The sequence below is a fragment of the Malurus melanocephalus genome, unplaced genomic scaffold (assembly GCF_030028575.1).
Source record: "Malurus melanocephalus ecotype Western Australia unplaced genomic scaffold, MMel_1.1 scaffold_39, whole genome shotgun sequence".
Lineage (NCBI taxonomy): Eukaryota > Metazoa > Chordata > Aves > Passeriformes > Maluridae > Malurus > Malurus melanocephalus.
Window position 1 is genome coordinate 2,744,121 of NW_026623271.1, and position 16,961 is coordinate 2,761,081.

Below are 16,961 nucleotides of genomic sequence, written 5' to 3' on the forward strand. Positions count from 1 at the left end.
GGCCCGGCGGAGCGCAGCGGGGCTGGCGGCCCAGGAGCCCCGCCGGGAAGCGCAGCCGCCGGCCGTGTGCGCCTCGGGGCTGCGCGCCCCGCGTCTCGCAGCGCCCTGCAGTAAGTGCCTGGGACGGGCTCTCGGTAACTGCGGCACGGCCCCTCCGCTCCCCAGCGCGGCCCCGAATCGGACCCSGAGTGCGGGGTCGGGGGTCCCTCGCACCCCGACTTCCAGCTGCGCTCCTGTGGATCACCTATAGCCACAACCACAGCCATTTTGTTGTCCAAATACTGCCTAATCTGTAGTAGGCTTCGTCTGTTTGCAAATGGGATTTTTCTCGTTTTGGTGTTCTAGGCTACGGTAAGCCAGCTCTCAGCTCGCAAGTCCGGCTTCTCTCAAACAATACTGAGGTTTTCATCTCTTTCTACATAACCGTAGATGCTTTTAATTTAGGACAATGTCATTTTTGCTTATTTCTTCATTGAAGTAAGAATAGAAAACCACCGTGAAAATTACTATACTCAATATACCTGATCTAGTAGCTTCAGCATTAGCCTGTTGCTTCAGCTCACATCTCTTAAACATAAACGCCTCTGGTGAAGGACTTGGTTTCATTTAAGCAGCCTCACATATCCCATATGTAGGATCTTTCATAAGGCTCTGCAGCCCCATTAGGGGTGCTGATGACTGAAGTTTATGGTTCAATGAAGACTTCTCAGTGGTGATGTGAGCTTTGCATGGTCCCATCCTGCGTCTTTTCCCAGACACCTCGTTCACTTTTTGGTGGTTCAAACCATTGTGAGGCAATACTGAAGTAGAGCATGGAATTAATCTGGACTCAAAAAAAAAAATATTTCAGGCCTGCTCAGGAGTTGGAGCTGTGGCCAGGTGAGCAGGACAGGAGTTGCTGAAGTCAACACTGCTGCCTGTCAAAAAGTGTATGGTGCTGCAGTCTAGAATGGATTTAAGTAAATTTTCCACTGTTTCATTGAGACTAGGCTCATTACARTGCTAAAATGGATAAATTTTTGGGGAAAAGGACAGACACTCTTTGCCTTACATACACTGGCAACACACTCTACCCCTTCCAAAAAGTAGCTGGAATGTTCAAGTCCCATCAGTACTACCCAGAGGTGAGCCTAAAAGCTTTCCTTCCATATGGCCTAGCCAGAGTGCCACTAGTCAAGTAAACATTAGCTACAAGAACTTCAGTCACATTRTCAAAGTAGCAGAGCTCACAAAACCCCTCAAATAAAAACCAGGCAATCACAGCAGGCGTGTTAGCAGACATAAGATGCATGACCTTAGATATACCACATGGGGAATTTCCAGAAGCAGGAAGGGTAGTTGTGGTGTAATAAAAAGCCCTGGCAATATCTATTCTGGAGTATTAAGTAYGTTTCTATCCACCAGTTAAAATTAATCTTCTACCCCCCAAGAAAAAAAGTGTGGGAACGCTTACCAGAAAGATCAGAAGAATTRAGATTCTATCACATGAGAAGAGTTTGGCTTAGTCTAGAAAATTCAGCTGGTAGTGGATATGTTTAATGTTTTTAATTTTAAGGACACATAATCATGAATGAAGAAGAAAAAACAGAGAATAGATATAAACTGCTTATGTTGGGGTTGCCCAGTATACTGAAAAACTCTTTGGTCCGGAATAGCAAGATGGAAATCCTTAGAAGGAATGATAAATGACATTATGTTGATAGTCAACCATGTTTTACACTTGTGTTCAAATTCACTGCAAGATAATTGAGGAAATGTCTTGACAGTGGCCAAGTGATCTCACACTTAGAGAAGTCAAACTGCACAGCTTGCACCACAACACTGGTGTGATTACTCAAGATGTGTATCTGAAGACAAGATAAGAAAGAAAGGCGTGTGAGCACCCAGGAAATCCCCATCAATGAAAACCAACATAAGATTTCAGGGAAGTATGGATGGCCAAATGTCTAACTAATATTAAACACTACCACAGGATACACAAGTAGTAAAGTAATTCTTAACCATAGAATTGAGAAAAAAAGGGAGGGGGAAAGTATTTAATACAAGCTGCCTCAAACCAAGCACAAAAAAAATGAAGAAACTTTCCAGCTTTAACACATGGCGCTGATCTACATGCTGCTTACCATGACACACTGCAGAATTACAGTCTAAGCTCTTAACAGAAACAGACCATATGAGGGAAAATTTGCATAAAATCAAAGATTCAAGATGTACCAATTCTTTCCTAAAAAGAAACAAGCCAATTTAAGAGAAAGGTTTCCAAAGCCCTCCCAAAAGAATTTCTCCTCCCTACCATATGCATTCAAGAGCAACATTATCATTAAACAAATGGTTCTACAATCAGAATCATACAGTCATTTAGGTTGGAAAAGACCTTTAAGATTGAGTCCAACCATTAACCCTATTCCATCACTGGATCATCAGTGTCCCTAAGTGACATATCTGCACATATGCCCAATTTTCCTGTTGGGAACAAAAGATCAACATCTTTTGTTTGAAGAGTGAGTTCTGCTTTGATTACATCTGTGCTGCCTCTGTGATCTGCACCAAGAAATAACCCCATCCCTGAGCTATCAGTTTGTCCCCATTGGCTTGTAGGGTGCAAGTCCTGAAGCTGCAGAAAAGTATCCTCTCTTCTACACCAGGACTTCTCCCCAAGARCACCTCTGATTTCACTCTAGACTGKTGCCAAATAAACTAATGTATGTTGCATGGACAGCTGTGCATTGTGCTCCAGAGCCTTGTAGCAAAATTGGAAGAGAGCTGATCTGACATCTGATCCTAAACATTTTCCCGTTGTTGGGACTATATGTAGTTCTGTCTTGTGTATGTCAACTCGAGCTGCAGCTTTATCGTATCAAGAACATTCAGATGGTTTCTTCTTCCCTTCTCATGGCATTTGCTTGCACAAAATTTATAGAAAGACAATCCTATTTAAGACTTCTAATCCTCTTTCAAATTTATTTTTATTAATCAGTGGGGCCAAAATTTATGGGAGAAGAAGAAAAAGGTGAGGGAAAGGCACAAACATGGTCACAGAAGACTTATTTCCATAGGAAATCAGTAAAAGAACTGCACATGAAAGTATAGATTAAACATTCTCCAGTTTTTTTCCTACCTGCTCACCAATGCTGAAATTTAATTCTTCTATGACTTTGAACCAAGTCACTCTGCCATTCTTCTATGACCTTGAACCAAGTCACTCTGCCACAGAGAAATAATTAAGTCAGTTAGGAAAAGTCCTTTTTTCCCTCCCTGTCCCTGAGGATTTTTTAATTTGAATTGCCAAGCAGAAGCTTCCTTTTACTATGTGGTTTTTCAGAATTCAGGGTAATGCAGCCTTGATTTTAGTTGCAGYGTCCAAATACTACAGTGATCCAATCATTACATGGTATTAAAAAAATAATAAACTATAAACAAATTATGACCTTTCATTAATAAATGGCAAAATACAATTAAAACCTCAACTCGCATCTTTGAAATCCATATATCATTGGTCTTTTAATAAGATGATCTCGAAATGCAAGCTTTTTGCTAAGTAACCAGAAAATAAAAATCATATGTTCCCATATCTACTTTTTAGAATTATACTTAAAGACTTAAGCTTTATAAAAGCACAGTTAAAGTTGTGATATTAGAAAAGATCCAAAGCTGCATATCAATCTTTGGCTTATTTGGAGATCAAACCAACATTTATATAATTTTCAGAATCTGAATGTAAAACAGCAATTCTCACGTGGCTATCAGGAACATCATATGTAGTCACCATGTACAAATAAATAATGAACATAATTTAACTTCAACTGTACTGCCATACAGGCAAAAAACCATGAGAGTGCTGAGGGTGCATGTATATTCACAACAACAAAATCACATATACCTGGCAATACGTGCACCAGATGGCTTTAAAATTGCTACAAAACTATTATTAAAAAACCCAGCTGTATAAGGCTTCAATATAATAACAAGATTATAAACAAATGATGCTTGTGACAAAGAAATGATTTAAGTATTTTGGCAGGAGATGCATTAGTACTTCCCAGGATCCTGTTGTGCAATGGATTTACCACAATAGTGCTTTTGTCTTATACAGCAGAAATTATTACATAGCAGACAGTTTTATGAACACAGGTATCTACTTTGGTGGGAGTGGAGCAGTAAATGAATCACAAGATTTTCTTACAGATAGTCAGTGATGGGGTTTGCATAAGAAAACACCAATGAAGTAGTTGGCTGTCAGTCACAGGGGCACAGAAATTTCAATCCTCCTYAAGCATTTTGAGGAGTGCAAAACAAACTGGTGCATTTACTTGTGTGCAAACGTTTTTATAGTGAATTTTTACACTCTTGCTGATTATAAACCTATAGATTATCTATTTGCAGTCTTGCTTTCCACAGTGGATAAATGAACTTTCTATTTAATACTACAGCAACCTGAGAAGTTTGTATAGAGAAGGTGCAAAATACACCAAGTARATAGTCATGTGTTTCTCCATCAAAACTGATTATGAATTTTTTTTAATACAATGTAACATTCTAGTATGGTACGCAATAATTAAAGTAGCTGAATTCATTAAATAAACTGGATACTTTTTAAAAAGTCCTATATCTAGGTTTCTGCAAAAATATGTATGCAGGATGGCCATTAAAACAACCTATCAGTTGGCAAGGCAAATGTAGAAGCCACTGTGAGCCAGTCTCCCTAGAGCATCTCTGGCCAAAAGTGCAGTCCCTGTACTATTTCTGATCTCTTTGTAATTTCAGAAGGTGTCTCAAACACTATGTGAGTACCATCATAGAAGACTTGAGCTGGAAAACTGTATTAAGTAGACATTTATAGCAGAGAAATCTATTTTTAATGTTGTCTGAAATAACACAAGAAAAAAAATCTGAATTATGCTTTCGGTTCCATCTTAGCCAAAGAAGCCAGCACCTAAAAAAGAAATGGTCAGGAAAAATGGAGAAGTGAAAAAGAAATTCGAAGTGAGAGACTCTTGTATCCCAACAAAAACATATTTCTCAAAAAAAAAAGTTGCAAATTGCTTCACACAAAGCAAAGCAATGCTTGAAACACTACACCAGCACTAATCAGATGAAATGGGAAATCAAAAGAGAGGTGTATGGCATAAATTTATGAAAAGACAATGCAGAGTTAAGCAACTAATTACATTGGRCTCTGGGAAGTTTAAAGAAAAAAAATGCTACCCCAAAAAAAAGGCTATGAACTAGAGATGGAAATCAACAGTTACTGCACATTTCAAACCCAAGAGAGTTATGCAAGCACTGTGAAAAAAATTGCACATCCTTTGGCTCCAGTGCCTAAAAGTTTGTTCTAAACAAATTTTCTCAACTGTTGGTTGTCATCTAGATGCATTAACCTACTACAGTACTGTCTTTTCAAAAAGATAATTTTTCTTCTGTACTTCATTACCATTGCTGGAGTATTTCTGATACCAAAGCTGGCAATGGTAACTATCAGTGTACAGTTGGGCATCTTCCTACGATGCAGACATGTATCTTCACTGGACACAAAGACTTACAAATTGCTTCTGAGAAGCAAAACAGTTTCTTTTTCTTTGYTGCAACAGTTTCCAGTCCTGTTCAGCAGCAGGCCAGGAGCCTCTTAGAATTCAGTTTCAGACCCATCTAAATTGCCAGTATTTTCTGTCCCTCGAAAACATTTCCCGTGTCCTGACCTCCACCAAGCACCTGAACATCCAGTCTCAGTGCTGTASTATAACCTGTATGAAACAGGGGTCTCAAACGCCCTTCTTAAAATATACTACCCAGAGTCCCTTGTCTAACACTTCATCCTCTGCCCTTGTGTCAAGAAACTGAGGATTTGACCAGGTCAGAGGAGTGCATTCACTGAAGAAGAGTGAGGACTAGAGTGTATGTTTTGGAAATTGGATGACATGAATGACAGGTCAAAGAGTACTTGACAAGGTAAAATTCAATTTGCCTATATTGACAGGTACTCAGGAAAGATCACAGAAAAATTGTTTTAAAACATCCTCATTACATCTTTCTGTTTCTTAAAATTATTAAATATATCTGGCACTGGTACAGCAAGTTGCTTCTATTTTACTTATATTAAATTTTTATCAATTAATATTTATTGGTTTTGTTTGTTGTTTAGTTTGGGGTTTCTGGTGGGTTTTTTTGTTTGTTTTTGTTTTTGTTTGTTTGGGTTTTTGTTTGTTTGTTTTTGGTGGTTTTTTTTTTTTTTTTTAATTTGAAAGAAGATTTTTGGTAAATCATAGTAATAATAATATTTTCAAAGGCCATATCCAGACTTTAGGGAAGGCTCTTAACAATCCAGTTTTGACAGGAAGGAAGAGACTTGTAGGAGTTCCRTGCATTTTTGCAAGATACAGCAAAATTATTTAGATTTTGAGATACAAAACCACTCAGGGATGGAGAAAGTTACCTTGCCTTGGTATGAAATCTGCATTCAAATAGCGTGCTGCTTTCCTGTGCTTTGCTCTCTCACAATGCCCGTGTGAATAACCAAAAACCACAAAACATTAGTCCCTGAAGATCTTCACACATTTCTCRTGAGGTGGGCATAGAAATATTCGTTCATTAAAAATTAAGTTTGCCCTGATGAATAATGTATATTATAACTTTCCATTCACCATCTAYATTTGTGTGTTGGCAGCACACAACTACAGCTTCCTGCCTTTCCCTCACTGCATTATAACCAATTTTCTCCTGTTCTTTCTCAACACAGATGCTGAATTTGTCCTGTTTGTATCCCTCGTTCTCCCAAATGCTTCCCTTTTCTGAATTTTGTTTCCATTTTTCTGTCATGTTACCTGCATGGTGCATTTCCATCTCCTGCCAGGTTACTCCACTGAAACACCAGTTTGGGGCCTGTTTTTCACTCTCTTCACCACTGTTCCCCTTGGGCCCAGCTGCCTCACCAGAGGCAACCATGTCTTTTAATGGGCACTGCCTTGTTTTTTATTCCCTACGTTATAGTTAGAAGACGTTCTTCTGCTTTCCCTGTCTCCCTCAGTGGAGGACAGGTCTCCCCCAGTCTTGACTCACCTCTCATTGTCCCACCAGTGAGCCTCTTCCATCAAAAGCTTCTTGGAGTTGCTCTCTTTTCCTCTCGGCAAGTCCCCTTTTCTTCTCCCCTCCTCTCAGCAGGCAGCCCTCCTCTGCCTCTCCTCAGCCTTGCCCTGGCCATGGCTGGTGCCCCTTGGGCTCAGCACAGCCTCCCCTGCCATCATTTTCCAAAGTGCTGAGGCYCTGGCTGTCCCGCTCTCCCGGCTGCTCGCTGATCCCCACTCTGAACAGGGCCAGGTTCCATGTGTGAGTTGGCTGATAGGAGGCACCCACGGGCTGCCAGAAGATTCCAGCCTGGGAGGGATGTCCCTCAGTGTTCGGGAGACACTCGAGTGTCCTTCAGCCTAGCTGTGAAAGTTTTGGGCCACCAGGAAAAAGTTTGAGTGAGAGTGACGCTGCTACACCTTTGGCATGGTCATGTTTGGTCCCTGGATTACGGGAGAGCAGAGAGGGCCCAGCTTACTCACATGGCTCCCCAAGCCCTCACTGCTTCCAGAAGCTGTTTCCAATCACACCTTGCTCGAGGTTCTGAAATGTTTTGACAGTTGTTACAGTATGTCCTACTTCCAGCTCRTACAGGAAGCAGACATGTTGAAATCACAGAAGAAAGCAAGCCTGTTCATCTTGTATTTCTGGCTGAGGCTGGAAGTGGAGTGCAAGAAATCAATTGTGTCTCATCTATTGTACAGGGAATTATCTTGTAGCTCGCTGCATCTGTGTGGTAAGTTCACAACGAGCTTTGTCCTAATAAGATTCCCATTGCAACCTGGAAGAGTCAAAGTTGGTATTTTCTGATAAGCACTGCAAGTTCTGTGCTGAGTCACAATGGATCTCAAAGGCCTTAGCAGGAACTGGGGTATAGTTAGTGATGCACTTGACAAATAGACACCCAAAACAAAAAAAAATTTTGGTATTTAAGCATTGAATTACATGTATAAATTTCTCATGGGTCAGCCTGAAGTTCTGTCRTAAGATTTCACCAGACCTTTTGCAAAGGCAGTGTGTTTGCAGACACCAGATGTGGATGGACCTCAGTTATGGTCTCACAGATCAAGTGAATTTTTTATTTAAATCCTCCTCTTAATGATAAAAATGCATTGTCCTTTGCTATTCTATTTTTTGRAAACCTGTGGTTTGATGAGTGTACATGAGGCACTATTTCCTTTCAGCAATCCAAGTATAAGCATACATTACTAATAATACTTTAAATGGAAAGCATAGCTAGTAAAGACAAAAGTTCAAACATTATTAAAAATATCCCATATTACTTATGAAGGTGCATACTTCTGAAATGCCTATGAGCTAAGAATGCAACTTTGCAGGCTCAGATTAATAGCAGTTTTGTATATCTATGGCCATCAAACATTTTCACTGACTAATAACCTCCAGTGATGCAGATCTGTGCATTGAATCAAGTCTTGTTTTGTAGATACACAGCATGTGACATCTRGTATATGCAAAAGTTACAAGAGTGATGAAAAGTGAACAATAGTGGTTTAGRGGAAAAATTAACTAAAGATCGTTACACAATTAGCATTTGAGAAACTTGTAATTCAACTTCAGATACTCATTTCATCCAAGATTATAAACAGAACTGACTGTTTTCCACATCTTTTAATTGACAGATTAAAAAGTGCTTTTCATTTAAGAGACACTAGGAATCTGTGGATTCCCACTGTCTGTGTTTAATTCTGGCAAATAATATGTAACAGTAATAATGAATTGAAAATATTCAAATTCAAACCATTAACTAAGCACAAAATCCTCTTCCTCCTTGTAGTGAATTGGAGTCTTATTCTGTATGTACTAAATCAGAGCTCTTACATTTTTACTTGCATTCATATTGACATTCAAGGACTCTGTAATAATCTGTTTTTCCTTCTGYACTAAGAACAGTATTGGCACTGCAGCTACTGGTGACTTCAAAATATTATTACAACTGTGGCCTGTGATACAGGAAAGCTGGCAAAATCAGAATGCTTTATTTATAGTGGACTGAAAAGTTTTGCAGTAGATTATTTGTCTAAGCATATATAGTCTGTCAGTCCTCTATGAAAAGAGGTGTCTACTCTTCTGTTTACAGGAGTAGTGGAGCCCTTTTTCTGTGCCCTCACGTATCATCATAATTGGCACAATTGATACAACTCACTCAAATCTATCGTAGCATAAACACTGGCATTCTATTGAATTATATGTTCATGTCACAGTAGAATTAAGCACTTATGAATATTTCTGAAGTTGTTTGTAACCAATGGAGCAAAATTAAAGTCAAGCTCTTATAAACAAATACAAATGCAAAGTTAGAGATTGTATGGAAACAGAGTTAGTTTTGGTGGTGAAAAGACCTAACAACACAGCCTTGGTAAACACAATATTTAATAACAGTACGATAGGAATTGGAATTGAGAGATAAATCTACATTGGAGGGTTTAGAAATGGTCTTGTGTAAAGAACTTATGGGTGCACAGAGCCATGCATGTATGTCTTCTAAATTTGTAGAGGGAAAACTTGAAGGATATCTCTGGGTTCTGAAAGTGCTCATATGGGGTGAATTCCTCCAGGGTTTAATATTTTTGCCTATGGAAATTCTTACATCAGCTGACAAAACCCCCTCAGTCTGTCTTTGTCAATCTGAATCTTAACGTAGCCAACTGTTCTGTTCAGTTCTCACCCTACATTTGTAGTGTAAGAGTCTATGAGCATGTTGTGTCAGCCATGGGATTATTGGTCCTAGATTTTGCAAAATTTCCCATACACATTTAAAAAAAACCAGCAGATAATTATGAGATTTGGCAGATGCCACAGACATAATTGTTTTCAGCAGCTACAATGGATGTTTTAAAAACATTTCCACATTCAAGCCTTTAGTTCATTTAGGGCTAGTGAAATATAATCCTTCCTATTGTCTTCCACCCTCAGGACATCCTCTAGGGATAGCAAACAGCAGGACCTCCCTTTTACTCAYTTCTCATTGCTTTTCACCTGCCTGTCTCACCTTTTAGGTCACTGCTTCTGGTAATTTCCTGGGCTGCCTCTCTGATCTGCTGCCTCTMCAGGTGTCTGGACTTTGCAAAGGCTTCAGAAAAATCATGCCTCAATGTAACTATTTCATCAAAATGGAACCATGTCTGGAAAGAAGGTTGAACTCATCAGCATTTTATTTCAAAAAGTAACATGGATAAGAAGTTCCATTGGTATCAAAATATTATGTGTTGGTAATAAAGGCATGATGCTGATGTCACTGTCACTTTGCTTTTCTCCTGTTCTTCTCTCAAACTTGACCTGACCTGTCCTGGGATTGAACATTGGAAGTGTTCTCACCGTAACATGTTTCTTGTGCTCAAAGATCACAATTAGGCTGACCTCAGCACACAGCAGAAATGGTTGGAGTGGCAGAAGACAACCAATGGTACACTTGTGATCTTGACTGATGCATTAATACCCATGCCCTGCTTGCAGCACACGTGGCCACACATCAGTGAGATGAATAGAAGTTTTCCTTTCTTTTCTGCTCTTTCACTTCCCTACTCTGTTTACCTAAGCAATGGGAGTCATCCTAACAGTTGCTAGCAGGAAAAGATACATCTTTTTGTCCCTCAGGAAAGACATTTGGTAAATTTGGAATGAGCATCTAATTCTCTCCAGGATGCTCTGAATGTAAATTTGGAAWGAGGAATTTTTCCAAATAATCATAGTTTAAATGTCGAATTCCAAACATATTTATTTTCTTTGCTTTTTTGTTGGCGCRTGTTGCATACATGCTGGAAGAGATTTCTTATTAGTGGTTGCTATGGTAAAAAGYAGTCCCCAGTCCTTTTAGTAAAAACCCATGAACTGCAATTAACTGTTTAATGTTGTAACAGGCAACAGCTCTAGTAACACCTTAACAGCTTTGATACTCCCATCATCTCAGCAGATGGTGATTTTTGGCATTCTGTATTTTCAGTTTATTCTTCTCCTTTATAATCCTTGCCATTATATCTTTTGACAAATGTTTCTGGACTAACTTAATTGCAGTTTGATTAGGCTGAGAAAGCCCTCAGATCTCTGATTTCTTTTTATTTCTGTTAAAGATGACCAATAAAAATAGAAAAGAAAAATTGCATGTGTATCCCTGTCAGTAATTATAAAACATTATTTTAAAGTAAGAATCTGATTCTTCTCATCTATAACYATAAAAATACAATCTTGAAACATGCTTAGTATGGCATAGGAACCCTACATCTGAACAGAAAATGAGATATAAATGATTCTTTTGTGAAGAAGGAGTAACTCTCACTGTTTGTCAAGAGTCTGAATTAAGAGTTACCAATTTCAACTAATTTTACTGCAGGGAGTTGCCCTTATTATTTCTATAGCAATGGAGACTCAGGTCCTCATAAATTTTGCTTATTTATTTGAAGATKTGTGACTAATATAAATACTTTAAAATAGGGAGTTTCAATTAAATTTAGAAAAAAATTCAACTTTGCCAAGACATTATCAAAAGCAAGATTGCCTCGTGAAACTAATTTTCATCTACCCTTTTCATCTCCCTTTTTCTGTCATATAATGCAGTTGTATTCCATCTCTTATTTTTTTTCACTTAGAAATAAATTATTTGGATTTAAAATCAGCACTATTATTAATTTTTCTCTTTAAAGGAATTTTATGCATTAGGCAGGCAGAACAATTCAGATGTTTAATTCTGTAATACAGGACCAAATAAACTTTTTTTAGTTCCTTTAGCAGCAGTATTAGCTTTTCTGCTTTTTTTAGGAAAAGAAAACAAGAGGGGAAAAGGAAAAGAACAGTTTTCCCAGAATCATAACAAGATAATATTGCAGTTTCAGGTTCTAAAATATGAATGTCTCATTCACAGCTATTTCCTGGCTGACTTCAGGATTCTATGATTATTATTTATTCAGTGCTGATAGTGTGCTTGACATTGTACAAATATAGAAAGAGATATTCATGTGGACTATCTGCCAGGATTTCCTAGTTGTTAGTGGCAGTGTTAGCCTCTTTAAGCAAAAGCTTGAGGCTGTCTCTAAAGCAGAGATGCTTATCCATCCTGCCAACATGCAGCTTCATGCAKATGACCGTGGGAAACAGTGCTCAAATACACAGGGCTTTGGAAGGATGGACCCGGTGGAGTTTAATTTAATTAGTACAGCAGCAGTGCAGAGCTCTAACTAATAAAATCTGTAAGACCAGTCATGGTAATTTCAAAAGCTGGAAATTTTTTAGAATTTAGATTCCCATAGATTAATGGGAAGAAATAATCCTTCTGATTTGATACTTAAAGAATCAAACAAAGACTGTTTGCCTGAATATTACATGGTTTAAAATCCTGTATCTTCTGTGAAATCTATGAACTGTTTTGCAAACTTGTTTGTAGGACTTTACTGATGGCTTGTGTGCTTAATTCACCTGGACAGTGATGGTGYCCCTCAAGTTGTTGCTGTCGTTTGCAGATTCTCCATTGCCAAACTGACATCTGCCCCTGGCTTTGTCAGAGACAATGTTTTCCAAATGGTAGCATGGAAGGCTTTTGTCCAGGACTAATTTCTCATGTTAGAGACGTTCTACAAATAAAAAAAAAAAAAAAAAAAAAAAAGTGAAAAATTTTAGTCTAATTGGGAAGAATGTTTGTCTTTTTATTACGAAAATGTTACTATCTTTGGATTTCCTTTCCAATGTGGTCACAGAATCATTCTAAGTATCTTTAGTGGCACTTCCTTGACTTTATGCATGAAAGAGTAGAAGGTTTGCTGTCTGCTGTTTCATAGATAAAGAATATCTTTGTCATGATCACATATAAAATCCCGAAATCCCTTCAATAGAACCAACTTGCAATGAATGAAAAGGTGGAATGCAAATACTGTCCTTGTTTTCTCCCTGACTAGGATAAACATTTAATGATCTGATTCCTTCCCTTACCCCAACAGAATGAATGGATGATGACAGTAAGCTTATCTCTTTGAGATGGTGATACCACCCACCCAAGCTRACACTGAAAGGCCTTCCCTAGAGCAACACAAATCTTATATGGGAGCCAGAAATGAGCACATCTGCCACGTATTGTACAGAAGCAGCCAAACCAAAAAGACTCATAGAAAAATAAAAAACCTCTGAGGGATTTGAAAACTGAAGTTAGATATCTTGAGGTCAGTTCAGAACTATGAAATAAGTTAATCATGGATATATCAAATCCGATATATAAATTCCAATTCCTATATTAGTCATTACATCCCAAATTTTGTTTGGAAAAGGCAAGGCAGTGCTCAAATTTCCTTGCCTCTCCACCCAYCTCCCTCAAAGACTTCCCTTTAGCTTTCAAGCAATTTATTTACACTGGGCAAAATGTCTGRTTTACACTCACAGGAAAAACTTTTAATTAATTCTCATTTTACAAATCCTCCACAATATTTATTCAAAAGATTGGCAAATTCCAGAAAGTTCACCCATCCCTGAAAAAGTAAGTTTTGTAAACAAATCTGGCAACAAATTTATTTTAACAGCAACAATCCTGCTAATCTGTCAAGACATAGTTTGTTTCTGACAYTTGATTAAATTCATTTTTCTTAAGAACAGAAAATAATTTGCTACAAACAAACCATTTAGCTGGGACGTGGTGACTGTCCCTCTGCTATTTCACAGAGCATTTAATTCAACAGAAAAAAACTCACAATATAATGTTTAACTCACAATATAATTTTAAAAAATTTAAACAGAAGCAAGGCTTAATTTCTATAGTCACAAACAATAATAGCATTAGAAGCTTTAGGGTCTTTAAAATACATTTTTGATGTATCCCACAACCTGGACCAGCATTACTCCACATCTCTGAACATAAACAAAGGCCGTGTTTCAGGCTGTGGTTCSACAGGAACTTTCTTCCCAGTCCCTGTTTCCTGGCCATTTGTTCTTGGACATGTCATCCACTTGCTCAGCTCTTACCCAGCCTCAATTCACAGTTTCCTGTGCAGCAACACCAGCAATTGTGCAGGCGCATTAGCCTGGGGCAGCCCAGGCTGATATGAAATGACTGAATGGACAATGCAGCTTAGTCTGGTTTCATAAAAAAAAATGTCCACGTCCAGAAAAATGTTTTTTGCCAGGGAGTAGTCTCAGTAAAGTAAAATAGACAAACCCTGCCACTTGCCATTAATGTCCGTTGAAACAAAAGATAAATAGGTGCTGCTGTTCAACTTATATGGACATCACCCTTCTTTGCATTAAGACTTCATCCAGCTGGACTGCTGGGTGTGTGGGCATTTTGGGGTGTTCGCCTATTGATTCTTAAAGAGATTTGGCATGTTATCTCATTGCTGCTCCTTAGCACAGAAAAACAATTTGTGAAAAAACAATTTACGTTGCAGCTTCATGAAACTGCATGTCCTGGTGTAAAAGCTCAGTCGGTGCAAACTTAAGTACAATCCTGGCAGCTTGTAACAGGATGTAAAACCTGCCATCCATCTTTCCTGCCACTTCCCCAGCTCCTTCAGACTTAAAAGATTGATCCAGATCCCAGTGAATTCAGTGAGAGCTTTCTCTGTGTTCTGGATCCAGCAGTATGCAGCCTCTTAAGGACAGCAATTAAGATATTGAGCTAATGTTAGTAACCCTTTCCTGCCAGCCTAGAACACCCAAACTGAGTCAGGCTTCATTTCATGCAAAAGTCTGAGGAAATCAGTTGGGTTTGTGTTGCATCTGAAAGGTCAGTTTGTGTCCCCATGGACCAAGAGGTATGGGGGAATTCCAGAATTTACTGCCAGTTTCTTGCTACTTATTTCTGGAAGCTGTTAGCTTAGATATTTTTAGCTAAACTTAGTTATGGGGAAYATAGGTGATAAGAGTGAGGGCTTTGGAAAGTCATGTTTCCAGGTGCTTTAAAAGGCATTTGTAATCTACCATCCTTACTTTTCAGGTTCCTTTTTAGATGGAATTTTAATTCACATTTTGGACACTCAGGACAGTGCACATATTCTATTTCTTTTCTAATACYACATATAAGGACTTTGCCAAATGAACCTCTCTCTAAAGCAAAGAAAATAATCCTAAAAATCCTGGCAGAGTTTGACATCAATAACTTTATACACTGCATACATACACAATTGTTGTGAGATATTTTCTTACCTAAATAATTCCTCATTTGGAGGAATTTCAGATGCATATTTTTGCAGCATATTTAAAAAGAGTGTAGAAAAGAAAAGGATTTATATTTGATGTAAGGATTTATATCTGATGAGGTGAAATAATTTTTTTTTAAATATGCATATTAACTTAGAAGCCTCTTGCTTAATTGGCACTAATGCTATTTAAAAGAAAAGGAGTGGTGGGTGTCTAAAAGTTTTTCAGGTTGAAAAACAATATTCTTTTACATTATTTACTCAGGTTCTCTTAGTGATTTACTCCTTTCCTTTATGTGTCTAGTGGATAGAATAGTGGGAAAGTCACAACCACAAGCAATAACATGGAAATTAACCCAGAGGTACTGGTGGGATATTTAAGTAATTTAAAGTCAACATATATAAACATGATGTTGCTGGTTTGAAAATCTGGACATTGTTTGCAGCTGGAAGATTTGATTACTTAACTGATTTTGATTTACAGATTGCTTTTGAAAATCAACTGCTGGTTTGAATCTGCTCCAGATGGGCAATGACTGAAAACTCTTATAATCTGGTATTTGGTAGCATAGGTAAGTGAGCTCATTAAAAGTATCTCAAACATATGCACTGATTAAAAACCCCCTCATCTCAGGCTCAGCAGGGTTTTGGCTGAAGGGAAMTGAGCTGCTCTGTCACCCCTAAGGGCCCTTTCTGGCATGACAACGGGAGGAGCTTCATAATGCTGCTGCACACAGAGGTGAATATGAAATGTCTCTTGCTCAGAGTGCTGGTATGGGCCAGCAGAAGCTTCTGTGTGAGCACAGGCATCCCCCACAACCTGAATGAGAATCAYACAACTGAGATYGTGGGGTTTAGAACTCTAAAAATGKTATTTAGTTTTCCACCTACARGTCCTCAAAATTGTTGCCTATCTGGTTAAATAATGGTACAGACAGACAGGCACTGAAGGTTCWAGGGCTCCAAACACCAGAATCAGACATCCCAAACCCACCTTATTGTCCCTGCAGAGAAACAGRTATTTCAAAAGTACAGCCTAAATGCATCAGCTAAAGCTGGTCTCACCAGTTGTGCCCCAGTAACATCTCTTTGTTTCCAAAAGAAGCCTAGGGTCACCATATAACAATGGCATSTACAGGTCTGTGTTTTAGTAAATTCAAGGCAGGCAAGCAAACCAAGTCCCATTCTCAACAGCATCCCATTATTCTATTCTGGCAGTTATTTGTTAAGCTGCTGTGAGAATATTTTGCACTTTTTTCACAACCTCAGAACAACTGAACAGGGTCTTTCCTCTAAAGTGTTATGACTCAGCTCCCACAACAGTCATTTGTWAAAGGACAAAATGTACCATTTCTAATAACGAGCCTGGCAAAGACACTGACCAAAATGATGTCCCTGGCACTTAGTATCCCTGGGTTTTAGGATGTTTTGTAACAATTGCCTACATGAATAAATGGCTCTTTTCTCTTTAGACAACTGGATTTCTGTGTGGCACTAGATGGCAATATTCCCTCAGCTCCTGCAATGGTCAGGAGAGCCATACACAGCAAAGGGACATATCCTGACCTTGTTTCCTTGTTATCACCCATGTAACTCATATTATAACAGCCAGGTTTTATGTGACTAAGCTYGATCTGGGCTGCAGGGTTTTTTTAAAGTCTCTGTGCATTCATCCACCTACMTTTACAGCTTCACAGTTCTCTGTCAAAACATTTATTGGACACTAGGTTTACTGTGTGGGATCTTCTGTTTCATTAAGAAAGCTCTTATGGT

The 16,961-nt window shown here is 38.5% G+C and overlaps 1 long non-coding RNA gene across 1 annotated transcript; it reads left to right on the forward strand.

Annotated features, from left to right (window-relative positions):
• Nucleotides 1-48: 48 nt before the first annotated feature.
• Nucleotides 49-10,965, forward strand: LOC130572672 (uncharacterized). The gene is made up of 3 exons (XR_008965248.1): nt 49-351; nt 7,645-7,795; nt 10,077-10,965. It is a non-coding gene; the product is annotated as an uncharacterized LOC130572672 (long non-coding RNA).
• The last annotated feature ends 5,996 nt before the right edge of the window (nt 10,966-16,961 follow it).